The 16,066-nt window shown below is 37.1% G+C and overlaps 1 pseudogene; it reads left to right on the top strand.

Annotated features, from left to right (window-relative positions):
- Nucleotides 1–11,983: 11,983 nt before the first annotated feature.
- LOC116128924 lies at nt 11,984–15,571 on the top strand (annotated as a pseudogene).
- The last annotated feature ends 495 nt before the right edge of the window (nt 15,572–16,066 follow it).

Raw genomic sequence — 16,066 nt, 5'->3', positions numbered from 1 at the left:
CTGAGCAATTAGTGCTCACTCCATTGTTTCCAATATTTTTACAGGTAATAAGTGAGTTGTGGTTGCTCGAAACGTCACGTAGTGGAAGGGTTGGGCTACACTGTTAAGTTGCTATTTTGAGTATATTTTGTAAATATTTGTATATAAAGAAAAATTAAATATGGGCCCATACTTTATTACTCGTTTATGTGTATTTTCTTATATACATATTTTAATGAGTTTTACTGATTATTTTACAAGTATACTAGCTAGAAAGAAAGTATTACAGAACAACTCCAAGAACCTTTACTTTGGAAACGCCCTTCTCGCTAGTATATGGCTGCGAGGCTATGATTCTAGTGGAGTAGGAACTGGTTCACTCCAGAGAGACATATTCAATGAGATAGACAATGAAGCACTTTTACGTGCAAGTCTGGACCTAGTTGAAGAACGTCGTGACAAGGTTCAGTTAAGGATAGCATCCTACCAACAGCGGGGGAAAAGGTTCTTCGACTCTAAGGTTAGGAGAAAAGACTTACGGGTCGGCAACCTAGTTTTGAAAGAAGTCATTCTCGATACAAGGGAAACAAGTACGGGGGTATTGGGACCTAACTAGGATGGCCCATACCACATCGCTAAGTTAATACGACTTGGAATGTATCACCTCAAGAGGCTTAACAATTCCGAAGTACCGCAAGCTTGGACTGATGAACATCTTCGCCTCTATTACTAGTAATTCCGATGCTTGTAATCTTTATGAATAAGATCGTTCTGCTTTCTCTTGAAGGAATATTTGTGTCATGCTCTTTTGAATGATCTTGTTCGTTGCAATATTTTTACAAGTTCTCTGATCAGATGTATAATATTAGTCTTGTGAAGTGCTTGAATTATAAAAGTACTATCACAAGTGGCCGAAAACATTTCTTTTATATATATGTTAAAATAAATACAATGGGCAACAAAAAGATAAAAAAAAAAAATAGGAAGAGTCAAAAGGAAAGCTGTGAAAAATAGAAGAGGCGATCATTGGTCCCTGCCTCCAAGCTCTCTAGGTGCGACCTCTATATTCGCTAGTTGGTCATCGACAGCCCGATCAGCTGCTTGGTCCTTAAGGACGTATGCCTCCAACTGGTCATCCTTCAGAGGAGGCTCTTGTCCCTTTTCCTCCTCAGCATCATCAGCTTAAGCCATGAAGGCAAGGATGTCCTAGTATTCATTTGAGAGGTCGGGGAGGTCCATCCCTGGATTCCTCGGTTGCAAACTATAGATGGCCTGTATTGCCCAGTTAGCAGTTCTTCTCTCGAGTTCAGGGTTTTGTCGCTTCATCTGTTCAGTTAATAAAGTGACTCACCTTTAGAGCAGCTTGAGATCCACCTCCAAAGCCTTCTTCTGTTTCTCAAAGTTTTCCCACAGTCGAGCTCTATCCTCCTCCACCTTCCTGGCACACTCAGAGTTCGCCTTTAGCTCTTTCTCTTTCTCGCCACACTTATTGGTAAGTCTAGCCACTGTCCTTTGGAGCTCCTTATTCTCCTCACCTCTCTTCTCTTCTCAAGCTTTGCATTCTAGAAGTCCACTATGCGAAGGCAGAATTTCTCTCTACCAAGTACTGATTCGCCTGAATGTGGATCACTTTTGTCTTTGTGTCCAAAGCCACGAAGTCCTATTTTAGCTTGGTATTCTCTTCCCTCAACTCGTGGAATCCTCCAATAGAGTCCATATTAATCTTTTATTGGGCCATGTGTAAGGCGAGCAGGGACTATATGAGAAAAGAAACAAGAGTTTGCCTCATTTTTCCCGAAATCATAAAAGTTAAAAAATCAATTGATACTAAAAAGTCCCCAATAAGAACAAACTATTTTACCCGGCTTTGCAACTAAAGCACGGTAGCCACCAGGTCCACGGGTTGAGAAGCCACGAACTCCTTGAAGGCCATAGCCAGTTGGCATTCCAGCAAGCTACTCTTCTTCTTGGTCTTCTGGCCCATGGTTTTTAGCTTTGCGACTCGAGTAGCCACGGGTCGAGAAGCTTCTCCACATCGCTCTGTGGATGTTCACCTTTCGGCACCAATCTGTATCCCTCTTACGGGGATATCATTGAGGGTCACCTCGATTGGCTCGGTCGGATCAACCCGAGGAAATACGAACCTCCTAGTCCTCGTCGATGGCTTTGGAACCCTAGGTGGCATGGTCGCTGTGCACCACGGAAGCATGTTAGCGAAAAGGTCACCTCTGCAAAAAAAAAATATATATATATATATATATATATATAAAGAGGGGTCCTAAGTGTGAAGATACTTACGGGTTAGGGGTTCCAAAGATGCTTCCGGATTGAAAAAAACCATACTTTCATAAGTTGGCAGTAGTCATGAGTAGTCTTGCGTCACAACTCTGCTAGGGTAGAAGACCGAATATCACAATTCGGTTAAAGTCTATCAGAGCCGTCAACCTAGTCGTCTTATTTTCTACAAGGAGAAAAAAAGTTCGTTAATTTCACCTATAGAAGAGGAGCTGAAGAAAAAGGTCCAATTCGCAAATCAAAGGAAAGGAAAACCTACTCGGCTCCCTAAATTGACAAACACCATCGTATGCGAAAAAGAAAAATTTGGTCTCATAAGGCCCGACATTACTGGGTAGCCAAATATTCCTCCCTCGATTAAAGATCACTTCGAGAGGTAATAAGAGTCTTTGTCTTTGCTCTTATTCAAACAGTAAGTGCATGCAAGCTCCAGCACTGTCAGCTTGCCAAGTCCATTTTTGCCACATGCGATATACATAGCAACTGCTATCATATACGCATTAGGCATCCATTGTAATGGCGGGACCTCAAAGTGGTTAAGGATTGATTTGATAAAGGGGTGAAAAGGTATCAACGCCCCACACTTAAAGATTGCCTCAGAGATCGCAGCCATTCCCTCTTGGGGATTACGAGTTGTGTACGTCTATGCTGGTAGACATCTACCCTAAGCATGAACTGGTCCACCGCTTTCTGTATCTCATCCTGGGTGGCCATCGATAATTTCTCTTGCACGGGACCTACTAAGGTGCCCGATGCTTACGAGCTCGTCCCCTCGGCTGTTCTGTAGCTGAAGTGTCCATTTCTCCTAAAGTCTAAAAAAGGGGCGACATGTAGAGATAACTCAATCTTCATACAGTGTCCATACAATGACGTGGAAGAGCAAAATAAACCCTAATTTACCTTTCTTAACCCCTAGAAAAACCCTAAAAACCCTTAAGAATGAATTCCCAAGAATCCGTGCCCTAGGTTCTCACTTTTTATAAAGAAAAAAGTTCTTTTTTTACCACTATCCAGAAACATGCATTGTGTAAGCTAACTAGGCAGTTCATACCCATCATTACTGTAAAGTCAAGCTTTCAATAGAAATAAAAGAGGAAAATGAAGGAGAAGTCCTCCTTACCTCTTAACTGCTGGGGATGAACTCTCTGTCGTAATGAAGAGTACATCAACTGGAAGAAGAACGGACCAATTTTGCGAGTGCAAGAGTTTTGTTTTTCTCTCTGAAAATGTTAGTTTTGTGATAAAACTTGAGGCAAACCTAGGGTTTTATAGGGGGAAAGATGACAATTGGTTTCCCTAGCAAGCGACGCTTATGCAGAATATGTTTCTCACCATTGATTATGACCACATGTCATTAATCCATGTGAAGAGTAATGGTGTGCTATCATAGGCACCTAGAATTAAAACCCTAAAAAATACACGTAGTAGTATGAGTAGGGATCGTTCCCATGAAGAGTGTCTACCCGAGTTTTATGTTACGTGAACAAGGCTGGGGGGTTTTGAGTAAAAACATAAACAATTTCAGGAAAACAACAATTCAAATTAATCAATCAATCAAAATAACAAAACTTGGTTTAAGTCAACATCCACCATCGGAATCTTACAATTGATCATTGATGCAAAAATAAATCAATTCTTACTTTGAGTATTAACCGTTGGAACTATTTTCCTATCTCTCCTTAGTTGTAATTAATTAGGAAACAAGCGATCTAATTAAACTTACTACTAAACAACCCTAGACAAGCGCTAAAGATTTAATCTAGTGGCAGCCTTAAGAACAAGAGAGATCGATGAAGCTAAACAACACAAACACAAGCGGTTGAATTTAATTAAGTAAAATGTTCTTCTTAAGACTTAACAATTCCTGACGCAGCAAATTCTTAAACCCTAATTGCTTCACAAGTTAAAGGGATCAAACAATTATGGATTTGATATCTAACTTAGTAGTAGATTGCAACAAACAATAAACTAGTAGGCCTCCTTGTAATTAAACGCAACAATCATGACAATATGCATAGAAGAACATCCAATACTCAAAACATAAATTGAACACTAAAAACAGATAGATCTCATAGTTTATTGATTCCAACGTCTTGTTTCCTTTGACCAAGTCATAAAAATTAGCCACTCATGGCCATCACGAAAATTCAAAGGAAAAGTTCAAGAAGATCAGAGGGAGAGGCATGTGTGTCTCTGTCAATCTGATCTCTCTCCCTTTTTAAACATATCCCATTCAAATTGAAGTATTTGAATTCTACTAAATCTCCTCAAAATATTCTAATATCCTAATATAACATTTATCCTAATCTGATTCTAATTAATTAAAAATAAAATAAAATCCTAAAATAAAATAGGAAAGTGGTGTGCCTAGCTGTAACTTATGTGCAACAGGTCTTCAAATCTTCCAATAATAAACTGCCTCTTTAACTTGCATGATAGGGCAAATGTTCCAGAACGTCGGTAGTGCAGGTGCGTCAATTTCAAGCCCGATTATAACCTTGATTCTGCGAGTATCTCTCCAAACTAAAAAACATGAAAGTTGTAGATATATTTCTTAGGGTTCCACAGCATTTTTAATCATCTCAATTGGAGCTCGGATGAGAGAGTTATGCCTAGATTACGGAGCGATATGAAAACTGTCCGAATTCACCTAATTAGTTCCGTTTTGCATTTAACGCCTCCCTTTGCATCCTAAATCAAAATAGAATAATAATGAGTACATTTAGGCAAAAAATATGTATAAAGGACTAGACATTAAGGGGGGTAAATATGGCATTTTGCATTCTCATCAAGTAACATTCACACTTCATGGATGCCAATCGACGTTTCCCTCCATTGGAGTAACTAAGCATCGGTGTAGTTACCTCCTTTACATTAAATGCACCCTCATTCACATTTAATGCTTTGAAAGGGAATGTTGTTTCAATATGGCTTACATTTAATGCGCATGGCTAGAACTTATTGCGCAAGAGACACGTCTGTCAGAATAAAGTTTATTTTATTGACCAGACTAGCTGTCAAGCATAACGGATAACATCTGAAGAGGTCGTTCGAGTAAAACACTCTTCTCCATGTATCAATTTCGAGATGACGTGATCCCTTTTTTTTGGAAAAAATGTGCTAAGTATTTTCAGGTCACGATCGATGGATGAAGTTTAAAGCATGTTGGTATAAAACTAAGTAGGGTCCGACCCAGGTTGTTGAACCTGTGGGAGGAGGCCGCCTCAGGTCGCTTGTGCTATTCTTAGAGACCTACGTTGCGACCTTCTTACAGTTTGCTGGTTGGGTTGAACCACTAGTTTCACATTATCTTAACTGCTTGTCTCATATAGCTCGATCAGGCGTCACTCAGAATAAGTCAGGTCGCAGCATAATCATGAAGTTCTCAAGGTTCAATCCTTAAACCTTAAAAACTAGGGGGGTTTCTATTATGCCTAAAAATCAAGGCTGACGTAAGCTCACACCAACAAGGGCCAATCAGAGTTTAGGAAGGCTTTGTGTCATCCAGACGCTACCACATCGCGTAAGATGGAAGAGGTAAGGTTGTCATCAGTGTGGCAGGTGAAAGCTTGGCTTGTGAGTGGCTAGGAATTGTCCACCTACCCAAGCCGTATGTGATTTAAGGATATCTCCTGTGTAGTCAGCCAATGGGAAGCAGGTTAGGAATTGTACCACACCTACCTGATTGTAGAATCATGATTATTACCTTGAATCCCTCGACTATAAATAGAGGGCTTCTCTCTCATTTATGGGATCCACTAATTTTTTAATCTTCCAAGAGCAGACTCTCTCTCTCTGTATTTAAATTTTCTCTAGATTATAACTCGGCTTGCTATATGCGACCTGACTGTAATCATCCATTAATGCAACTATAGTGGACGTAAGATTCACTTTTGAGCAAATAAGCAATTAATGAATATTCAACAAACAAGTTTAATAACTAAATGATAAAGAATAAATGAACTTTGAAAAAGTTCAATAAAGAGCAAAAAATGTTATGTAAGCAATACATAAGAACAATAAATGCATGAACAAGTTATTTAAATGAGAATAATCACAAGAAGTAAGCAATAAATGATAAAGAGTTCAAAGAGAGAGAGAGAGAGAGAGAGAGATAAATGCTCAGTAATTTATAGTGGTTCAAACTTTGAAGCTATATTCACTTCTTCAAGGCAACCTCTTTGAAGTTCCACTAGAATTGAATTTCGCCAATACAATAGTTTTTTTTATAAGGATTTCGCCTCACACACGTAGATTTACAAGATTACACCTCGTTTTACAGGATTCCGCCACTAACAAAGGATTTAAAAAGGTTTGTGAGTGATTATCTCTTCAAAGTAGGCTGGTACACACAATATGAACAAATAAACTCTCAAAGGTTTACAAATGAGTAAAAGAGAGAGTGATTGATTTGGATCTTTTGCTTTAAGGATTATCTTAGAATATTTTCTTGTTGTTTCATCTCTAATTTAACCTAGGAGTGTCTATCTTTTATAACCCAAAAAGAATTAGTCTTTGCTGCATTAAAGGTAGTTCTAAAAAGTCTGTAAAACACAGAGAAACGGTTGTTCCACAATCGCGAACGGTCGTTTTTGACACAACGGTCATATTTTTCAAATCTAGGTTAACTGGCATAGTCATTCCATCATGTCGTACAGTTGTCCAAGGACACTACACGACCATTCCACCACTTGGAACAAGCATGTCCATATGATCTTCCAAATCTTCCAACAGCTTAAAAACTTCTTGAAACGATGTCGTGCAAAACATCTTTAGATACGAACGGTCATTCCAACACACGGAATGGTCATTCCATAATTGAACTTCGAGTTTTTCCTTTGACCTTTGAGAATGAATCAAGAGCACAAAGGATTCTGGATTTGAATTTCTTGACTTTTTTGTTCTGGCATGCACAATCGTGCTGTCTGGTCATGCGAAAAGTGTTTATCGTATGAGTGCCACTTGGGATGGTAGAATTGTTACCAACTAGTGGAACGAGATCGTGCAATGATGCACGGCTATTTTCCATCATGGAACGATCGTTCCTTTATCACACATCGTCGTGTCTAAGCAGAATTTTGCTTATGCACTATTGAATCACCTGTTGTGCCTATTTTGGATTGGTTATGACTTAGGTCATACCTTAACATGTTATAGTTAGTAATCAATCAACTTTTTGGTTAGTTTTGGCAGATCAAAACATATAAGAGGTCAACAATCTCCCCTTTTTCGATTGATGACAAAAGTAAGCAAAAATTGAGTTCAATTAACCATAATAACATGTAATTTAAACCAAAATTTGAGAAGAGCTCCCCCTTTCACTATGCATATGTAAAACATAGAAAGAACTTGCATATATACTCACAAACATATATCCATCAACCGCAAAACACATCATATGCACACGAACACAACTACACTTCATATGCATATGCTCATAATACTTCTCAAATCTTCATTCAGCATAACTTCAATTTTTCATCTTTTCTCTCCCCCTTTTTGTCATCCATCAAATAAGGCAAACATAAAAAGATGAAAAGTAATTGAAATACAAGCAACAAAATTGTATTGAAGGTAAAACTTACAAGAACAAACAATTAAGTGTCACAAGGACACATATGTTTCCCATATGCAAAATAAACTACAAAAACTGACTGAAACAAAAAAAAAATGACACAAAAACACACACAAAAAAAATAAAAATAAAATAAGAAACTGAAAGTAAAAGCAAAAATGATAAGGTTGTTAGTTTTGAGGTGATGATGGTGGAGGAGTATGTGTGGGTTGAGGAGGTTGGGATAGCAAGGCTTGAAGGCTCTGGAGGTTGTTTGCAACTTCATTTATTTGGTTGCTCAAAAGTTGATATTGATATGTGATGACACTACTGAACTTGTCGAATTTCACATCAAAGTATGCTATAACCTTATCCAAGACTTCATCCGGAAGGCTGCGAGGCACAGATCTTGAACTTGATCCAATTTCAGCTCTTGTCCTTTTTCAAGTCTGTACCTCATCTCCACTCGAAGGATCTGTAGCAACTTCATCTCTTCCTCCTTTTTCAGTCGGGATTAAGAAAGTTGATCCATTAGGTCTTATCTTAATATACCCCATTCTTTGAAGTGAATTTTAAGAGAATATGTTAGAGTCATTGAAGGCTATCATTTGGTCTGAATCATCTTTTGTTATTGGGAGATTCATGCGATTACAGAAATACTTAATAACCATGCACAAAGAAATTTCCCCCAATTCCTTTTGAATGTCTTCAATTTTTCTCACCAACAAGGCTACAGAATTCACCTTTAATCCTTCTTTTGTTGCTTCCATTAACAACAAATCTCTAGTCATGACTTGACCATTTGATCTCTTCCGTGCATTGAAAGAGTGTGAGATAAACCTATGCAATTAATGAATATTCAAGAAACAAGTTTAATAACTAAATGATAAAGAATAAATAAACTTTGAAAAAGTTCAATAAAGAGTAATAAATGGTATGTAAGCAATAAATAAGAACAATAAATTCATGAACAAGCTATGTAAATGAGAATCATCACAAGATAAACAATAAATGATAAAGAGTGGAGAGAGAGAGAAAGAGAGAAAGAGAAAGAGAGAAAGAGAGAGAGAGATAAATGCTTAGGAATTTATAGTGGTTCGAATTTCAAAGCTATATCCACAAGCCTCTTATATCCACCTCTTCAAGGCAACCTCCCTAAAGTTCCACTGGAATTGAATTTCTCCAATACAATAGTTTTTTATAAGGATTTTGCCTCACACATGTAGATTTATAGGATTGCACCTAGTTTTAGAGGATTTCACCACTAACAGAGGAATTAAAAAGGTTTATGAATGATTATCTCTTCAAAGTAGGCTGGTACACACAATATGAACAAATAAACTCTCAAAGGTCTATAAATGAGTAAAAGAGAGAGTGATTGATTTGGATCTTTTGCTCTAGGGATTATCTTAGAATGTTTTCTTGTTATTTCATCTCTGATTTAACCTAGGAGTGTCGATCTTTTATAAACCAAAAAGAATTAGAAGTTGATGCATTAAAGGTGATTCTAAAAAGTCTGCAAAACACAGAGAAACGGTTGTTCTACAATCGCGAACGGTCGTTTTTGATGCAACGGTCATATTTTCTAAATCTAGGTTAACTAGAACAGTCATTCCATCATGTCGTACAGTTGTCCAAGGACACTACATGACCATTCCACCACTTGGAACAAGCATGTCCATATGATCTTCTAATTCTTCGAGAAGCTTAAAAACTTCTTGAAAACAATGTTGTGCAAAACTTCTTCAGATACGAACGGTCATTCCAACGCACAGAATGGTCATCCCATAATTGAACTTAGAGTTTTGCCTTTGACCTTTGAGAATGAATCAAGAGCACAAAGGATTCTGGATTTGAATTTCTTGACTTTTTTGTTCTGGCATGCACAATCGTGCTGTCTGGTCATGCGAAAAGTGTTTGATCGTACGAGTGCCACTTGGGATGGTAGAATTGTTACCAACTAGTGGAACGAGATCGTGCAATGATGCACGACTATTTTTTATCATGGAACGGTCGTTCCTTTATCACACACCGTCGTGTCTAAGCAGAATTTTGCTTGTGCACTATTAAATTACCTGTTGTGCCTGTTTGGATTGGTTATGACTTAGGTCATACCTTAACATGTTATAATTAGTAATCAAGCAACTTTTTGCTTAGTTTTGGCTGATCAAAACATATGAGAGGGCAACAATCTCCCTTTTTTTGATTGATGACAAAACTAAGCAAAAATTGAGTTCAATTAAGCATAATAACATGTAATTTAAACCAAAATTTGAGAAGAGCTCCCCCTTTCACTATGCATATGTAAAACACAAAAATAAATTGCATATATACTCACAAACATATACCCATCAACCGCAAAACACTTCATATGCACACAAACACAACTACACTTCATATGCATATGCTCACAATACTTCTCAAGTCTTCATTCATAACAACTTCAATTTTTCATCTTTTCTCTCTCCCTTTTTGTCATCCATCAAATAAGGAAAATGTACAAAGATGAAAAGTAATTGAGATACAAGCAACGCAATTGTATTAAAGGTAAAACTTACAAGAACAAACAATTAAGTGTGATAATCCATGGATTATACTGTTTTTATTAGACATCTTAGTCGGATTTGAGATACTTCTTAGTTCATTTTAACCTGAATTGCTACTTAATTCTTTATATTTTGTGTTTCAGGTTAAAATGGACATTTTATGCAAATAAGGAGCGAATTGGAGTTTTTGGACTTAGAAGTGAGCAGATCTCAAAAGTTGGGAAAGTTCTTAAGCTGAGTGGATGCACTATGAAGCTTGTTTCCATGAGGAGAGTGATGAAGATCGAAGATTCAAGAAAAGAAGCAAGCGGAGGGCAATTCTAGTATTTTAGAATTCCACATGAAGGTTTGCAGCGGCGAAGAAAGTTGCGCACGAGGGATTAATTTACTTCTTTGCCGCGGCGAGAATTCTTCTTCGCCATGGTGAAGTCTGCGAATTCCAAAAATGCATAGTTTCATTTAGGCATTTTTATAGGTTTTTGGGTTGAGTATAAAAGAAAAACTTAGTCATTTTTTAGTAGGAGTTCGTTTATAGAGAGAGAGCAGCTATTTTCATTCTCTTAGGTTTAATTTGGGCGAACTTTGATTGAAAAGAGTGAAGATTTAAGATTGAAACCAGTGGATTCGTCATCTTTGGGAGATTTCTTGGGAGATTGTTGCCCTCTCATATGTTTTGAAAAGAGTGAAGATTTTCTCTTATTTTCATTATGTTGAACATTGGGTTCTTAATTTCTTTTGTTTGTGTTGTTGATTTAGCTATGAACTAACCCATTTTGGGTTAGGGTTTTGATGTAGTTTGGATTCTAATGGTTAAGTAATTGATGATTATTATTTTCATATGATTTTGCTTTGATTGTGTGATTATTCTGAAATTATTGTTTTTATGTGATGAACATGATGAGATTGAGAAATAATTCATGTTAAGCTTCTTGGGTAATCACCATTGTAGTAATAAATGGTAGAGATAGATTTAAGAATCAATGAAATCAATCTAGGATTCTTTATGCTTAATGAACTGTGAACTATTAGTCTTCATTTTGTTGGGTGCGGAAGCTTAATAGGGAAGAGTAAGGAAATATAGCCTGAGAAGGTATATTTTATACTTTAGAGAGTCTGATTTACAATCAATTTATGTGAATATGGAATTAGTATAATCCTTAGGTTTAACCCAGAGAGTCTGAATGAAGTCAAAACCCTACCCGTTTGTTTGAATTGATTTTATCCGTGTTTTAACTCTTGCTTTCATAATTTAGTTTTGAATATTTAGAAATTTTGATTTAGTTTAGTTTAAAATTCTCCCATAAATCCAAAAAATTCGATTGCTCCAACTTGAAAACAGTAGAAAAACTTAGTGCTTAGCAACCAATCCTCATGGGAACGATACTCACTCATCACTCTATTACTTGTGCGATTAGTATACTTGCTACATATTGCATGTTGTAGTAAACACGCATCAAAGTGTCACAAGGACACATATGTTTCCCATATGCAAAATAAACTGCAAAAACTGACTCAAAAGAAAAAAAAAATGACACAAAAACACACACAAAAAGAAAAAAAAACTGAAAGTAAAAACAAAAACGATGAGGCTGTTGGTTTTGAGGTGATGATGGTAGAGGAGTATGTATGGGTTGAAGAGGTTGGGATAGCAAGGCTTGAAGGCTCTGGAGGTCTTTTGCAACTTCATATATTTGGTTGCCCCAAAGTTGATATTGATATATGATGACACTACTGAACTTGTCGAATTTCACATCGAAGTATGATATAACCTTATCCAAGACTTCATCCGCAAGGCTGAGAGGCACAGATCTTGAACTTGATCAAATTTCAGCTCTTTATCCATAGTCTTGATACACTCCTCGATGCAGCCAATCACTACGTATTGATAGCTCTAAATAGAATTACGTTGGGCTAGTGTCAAGCTACATCAATCGGTACACAAGGCACTCTGGTGATCTCAAGTATAAGGATCACATGCACCACCATTCGTTAGAGGATTTATTCCATAGACACTAGGGTAACCATCTACATGGACTCCTCTAGTGGGTTAGTCAAGTGAACTTGCCTACAGTAAGCACCCATGTGTTACACCAGGTTATTGACAAACAACCTTGACAAGTGAGATCAGTCAATGTCTTTCAACAGGGTTGTTCAACACTATGATAGCCTTACCATATTATATGTGCCCTTGGTCATTTTTAGAATGGCCACCATATGTGATCACAGGGTTCTCACTATCAAGATTTGAAACACTTGATACCTTGTCACGGTTCTACTATCCTAAGGACATATATCAATACATACAATATGATTACACGATATAGAATAAAATGCCTTTTAATTGATCAATGAACATTATTACAAAAAGTCAATTCTACAATAATTGATTGGCTTTAGGGCACCTACTCTAACATTTGGATCATACAATGTTTTAATATATGAGAATGTTATATTAATGGAAAGATAGATCACCTTGAAAATTACTAGGAATCTTTAGAGAAATGTGTTTGGTTGGTTGGTGGGTATGTTATATTTATATGTTTGGTTCGGAGGATAAATGGGTGCGTATATTATCTAGATTACTAAATTTGCCCTCTTTTTTAAATATTAATGTAATATTATTTTTTGAATAATTTCTTTTAACCCCCTGCATTTGAAATTTTGCTAAAATACCCCAGCCATATAAAACTTTAATTTGTAGCAAAATCAACCCATCCACCCCAAGCCACTGCCGGTAGCTAGCCACCACCACTAGCCATCGCTGACAGTCGACGGAGTGGCACACGACTGGCTGTATTTGGCTAGTCGTGCACTAGAAAAGCCATTTTCGACCATGGATCACAAATCCATGCCCGTGAAACAGCCAGATCTGGCCGAAAACAATCTTACCAATGCACGACTGGCTAGATCCCGTTGGTCGTGCACCATTACCATGACTGGCACCGACAACCGACAGTGGTGGTAGGCGGCCTACGGTAATCTTGGGTGGTTAGGGGTATTTTATTAACTTTTAATTTTTTTTTTTTTTTTTTTAAGCAAGGGCGTTTTAGCTAAATTTTCAAATGTAGAAGGGTTGGGTATAGTTATTCGGTAGACATTTGAGGGCAATTGTGTTCGAAATAAAATTTAATTAAGGGCAAAATAGGCATAAAAATTAGATTACCTAGTAATCTTTTAATAACAGCTCAAAGGGAGGGTATCGGATTACCCCTTACATTATCTACAGTAAACATTATTTGCAATAAAAAGATACCTGTAATATTTTATTACTTGCAAACCAAACAATCGCAGGCTACAATTAAACAACAGCAGGCCGCCTGTGGCCTACCAAACGCATCGTTTTTGAAGTTGAACAATCATGCGAAACGGGAGCAAAACATGAGGCCCATGAAAGTCGTGAATGAGAAGGTGGTGGGGATCAATTTGGGATGACAAACTCGGTTGTGGCGGCGATGGAAAGAGGGAAGCCGATGATAGTGACGAATGTGGAGGGTCAGAGAACGACGCCTTCTGTGGTGGCATCTACAAAGAATGGGGATAGATTGGTGGGTCAAATTGAAAAATGGCAGACCGTTGTGAAACAAAAAATATTTTCTTTTTGGTGAAGAGGTTTATGGGAGGAAGATGACCGAGGTGAATGAGGATTCGAAGCAGGTGAGTTATAAAGTTGTGAGAGATGAGAATGGGAATGTGAAGTTGGAGTGTTCTACTATTGGGAAGCAGTTTGCCGTGGAGAAGATTTCAGCTCAAGTGTGTGAAATTAGGGTTTTTCCATTGTTGTGTGGAGTTTTTGGGAGGTGGGCTTGTGTAGATTTTGGATTTTAAGGTTGAATTGGATTTGTTACTAGAATTTTTTTTCTTCGTCTTTTTTTTTTTGGGGTGCGGGGGGGGGGTGTTTGGTTATTTGTGGGTTTTCGAAGGTTGAAGTTGACCTTTTAATGTGGATTTCGTTAGTTTTGGGGTGGGTTTTTATATTCTTTTTCTTTTTCTCTAATTTTAAGGCTACCCATAGGAAATTTTGTAATTGGGTTTGTTCAATTATTGATTTAAGGTTTTAAGCTCATGTTTTTATGTGGATTTGGTTTTAAAAGGTTATGGATTGTGTGAATGATGTGATACTTCTAAGGCTAAACGATAGATGTTTAGTTTTGTCTATTAGTGTTTATGCGACAAAAGGAGCTAACTTTAATTGGTTGAGTGGAGCAATGGTTGTTGTTTTGCGTTCTTTTCATATTTTTGGTTTATCTCATATTTTTTTGTTGATAAATTTATTTATTTTTTATGATTTAGGTTTTGAGGAAGCTTTCGGATGATGCATCGAAGTTTCTAAATGATAAAGTGACTAAAACTTGGTTACAGTTCCTACTTACTTCATAACTCATAGAGGAGAGCAACAAAAGATGCTAGTTGTATTGCTAGCTTAGAAGTTCTTTGTATCATCAATAAGCCAACTGCTGCTTCGTTAGCATATGGATTTGAAAAGAAAAACAATAAGACTATCCTAGTGTTTGATCTTGGTGGTTGGCACTTTTGATGTTTCAGGTACCGTGTTACAAGTTCTCTGTTATGTCTACTATATTTATGCTAGGCAATAGATGTCAATACATAATTCATTCTATGCTGAGAATGTAGTCTATGTCGAGTCAAAATTCTATAACTTTTGTCCCTTTGAGTCAGTCATTTTTTTTTTTTTTTTTTTTTTGAATTCTAGTGCTTGAGGTTGGTGATGGAGGAGATACACATTTGGGTGGGGATGACTTTGATAAAGTTGGAATCTTTTCCTCATATGCTCTTATGCATGTATATGGTCTTTTCCTCACCTGTAGTCTATTTGGGTGCTGAATGGACTTACTCATCACATATGATTGCAAAGGATTGTTGATTGGCTTGCTGCAAACTTCAAGAGAGACAAAGGCATGGACCTTTTGAAGGACAAACAAGCTATTCAACGGCTAACTGAGACAACTGAGAAAACCAAAATGGAGTTGTCATCTTTTACTCAGACAAACATAAGCTATGTTGCTTGTAGTTAGATGACTCTCTATGTGGGCACATGGACAGCCCCTCCCTGATATACGCATGTCATACTGATATCTTGTTCTTTTTTGCTAATTTGCCTTTCATCACTGCTACTGCAGATGGTCCTAAACATATAGAGACAACAATTACTAGGGCCAAGTTTGAGGAATCGTGTTAAGATCTTCTTGACAGGTACCGTACAGTGAGTCAACCTTTATATGTTTTTGCCATTTTATCTTGTGGCTTCTGTACTACTCATGGCTTCTGGTCTTAATACTTTTTGAGACTTATCTCTGCAATTTATCCTTTTACAGGCTCAAGAAAACAGTTGAAAACGCCTTGAGGGATGCAAAACTTTCCTTCAAAGATCTGAAGGAGAAGAGTCAAGGGATTTACTTACTGAGCATTTTTATGCTCACCCCGTTGTTTTTCCTTGTTTTTGTAGGAAATAGGTGGGTAGCAGTCAGAAGGGAGTTGTCAAGCAGAGAGAATTGGCATTACTATCCACCGTTACTAAGTTTTTGTACTTGTTATTTTAGTATATGTAAATAATTATATTTTATAAGTAAAGAAAAATTTGGGCCCAACTATTTTCATATGCTAAGTATGTATGATTTTATTGTGTATATTCTAAAGTATACTAGTAGAAAGAAGTCATTACATTTTTGGTATC

This window comes from Pistacia vera, unplaced genomic scaffold (assembly GCF_008641045.1).
Source record: "Pistacia vera cultivar Batoury unplaced genomic scaffold, PisVer_v2 Contig205, whole genome shotgun sequence".
NCBI lineage: Eukaryota > Viridiplantae > Streptophyta > Magnoliopsida > Sapindales > Anacardiaceae > Pistacia > Pistacia vera.
Note: the sequence above shows the minus strand (reverse complement) of the source record. Positions and strands in the feature narration are given on the sequence as shown.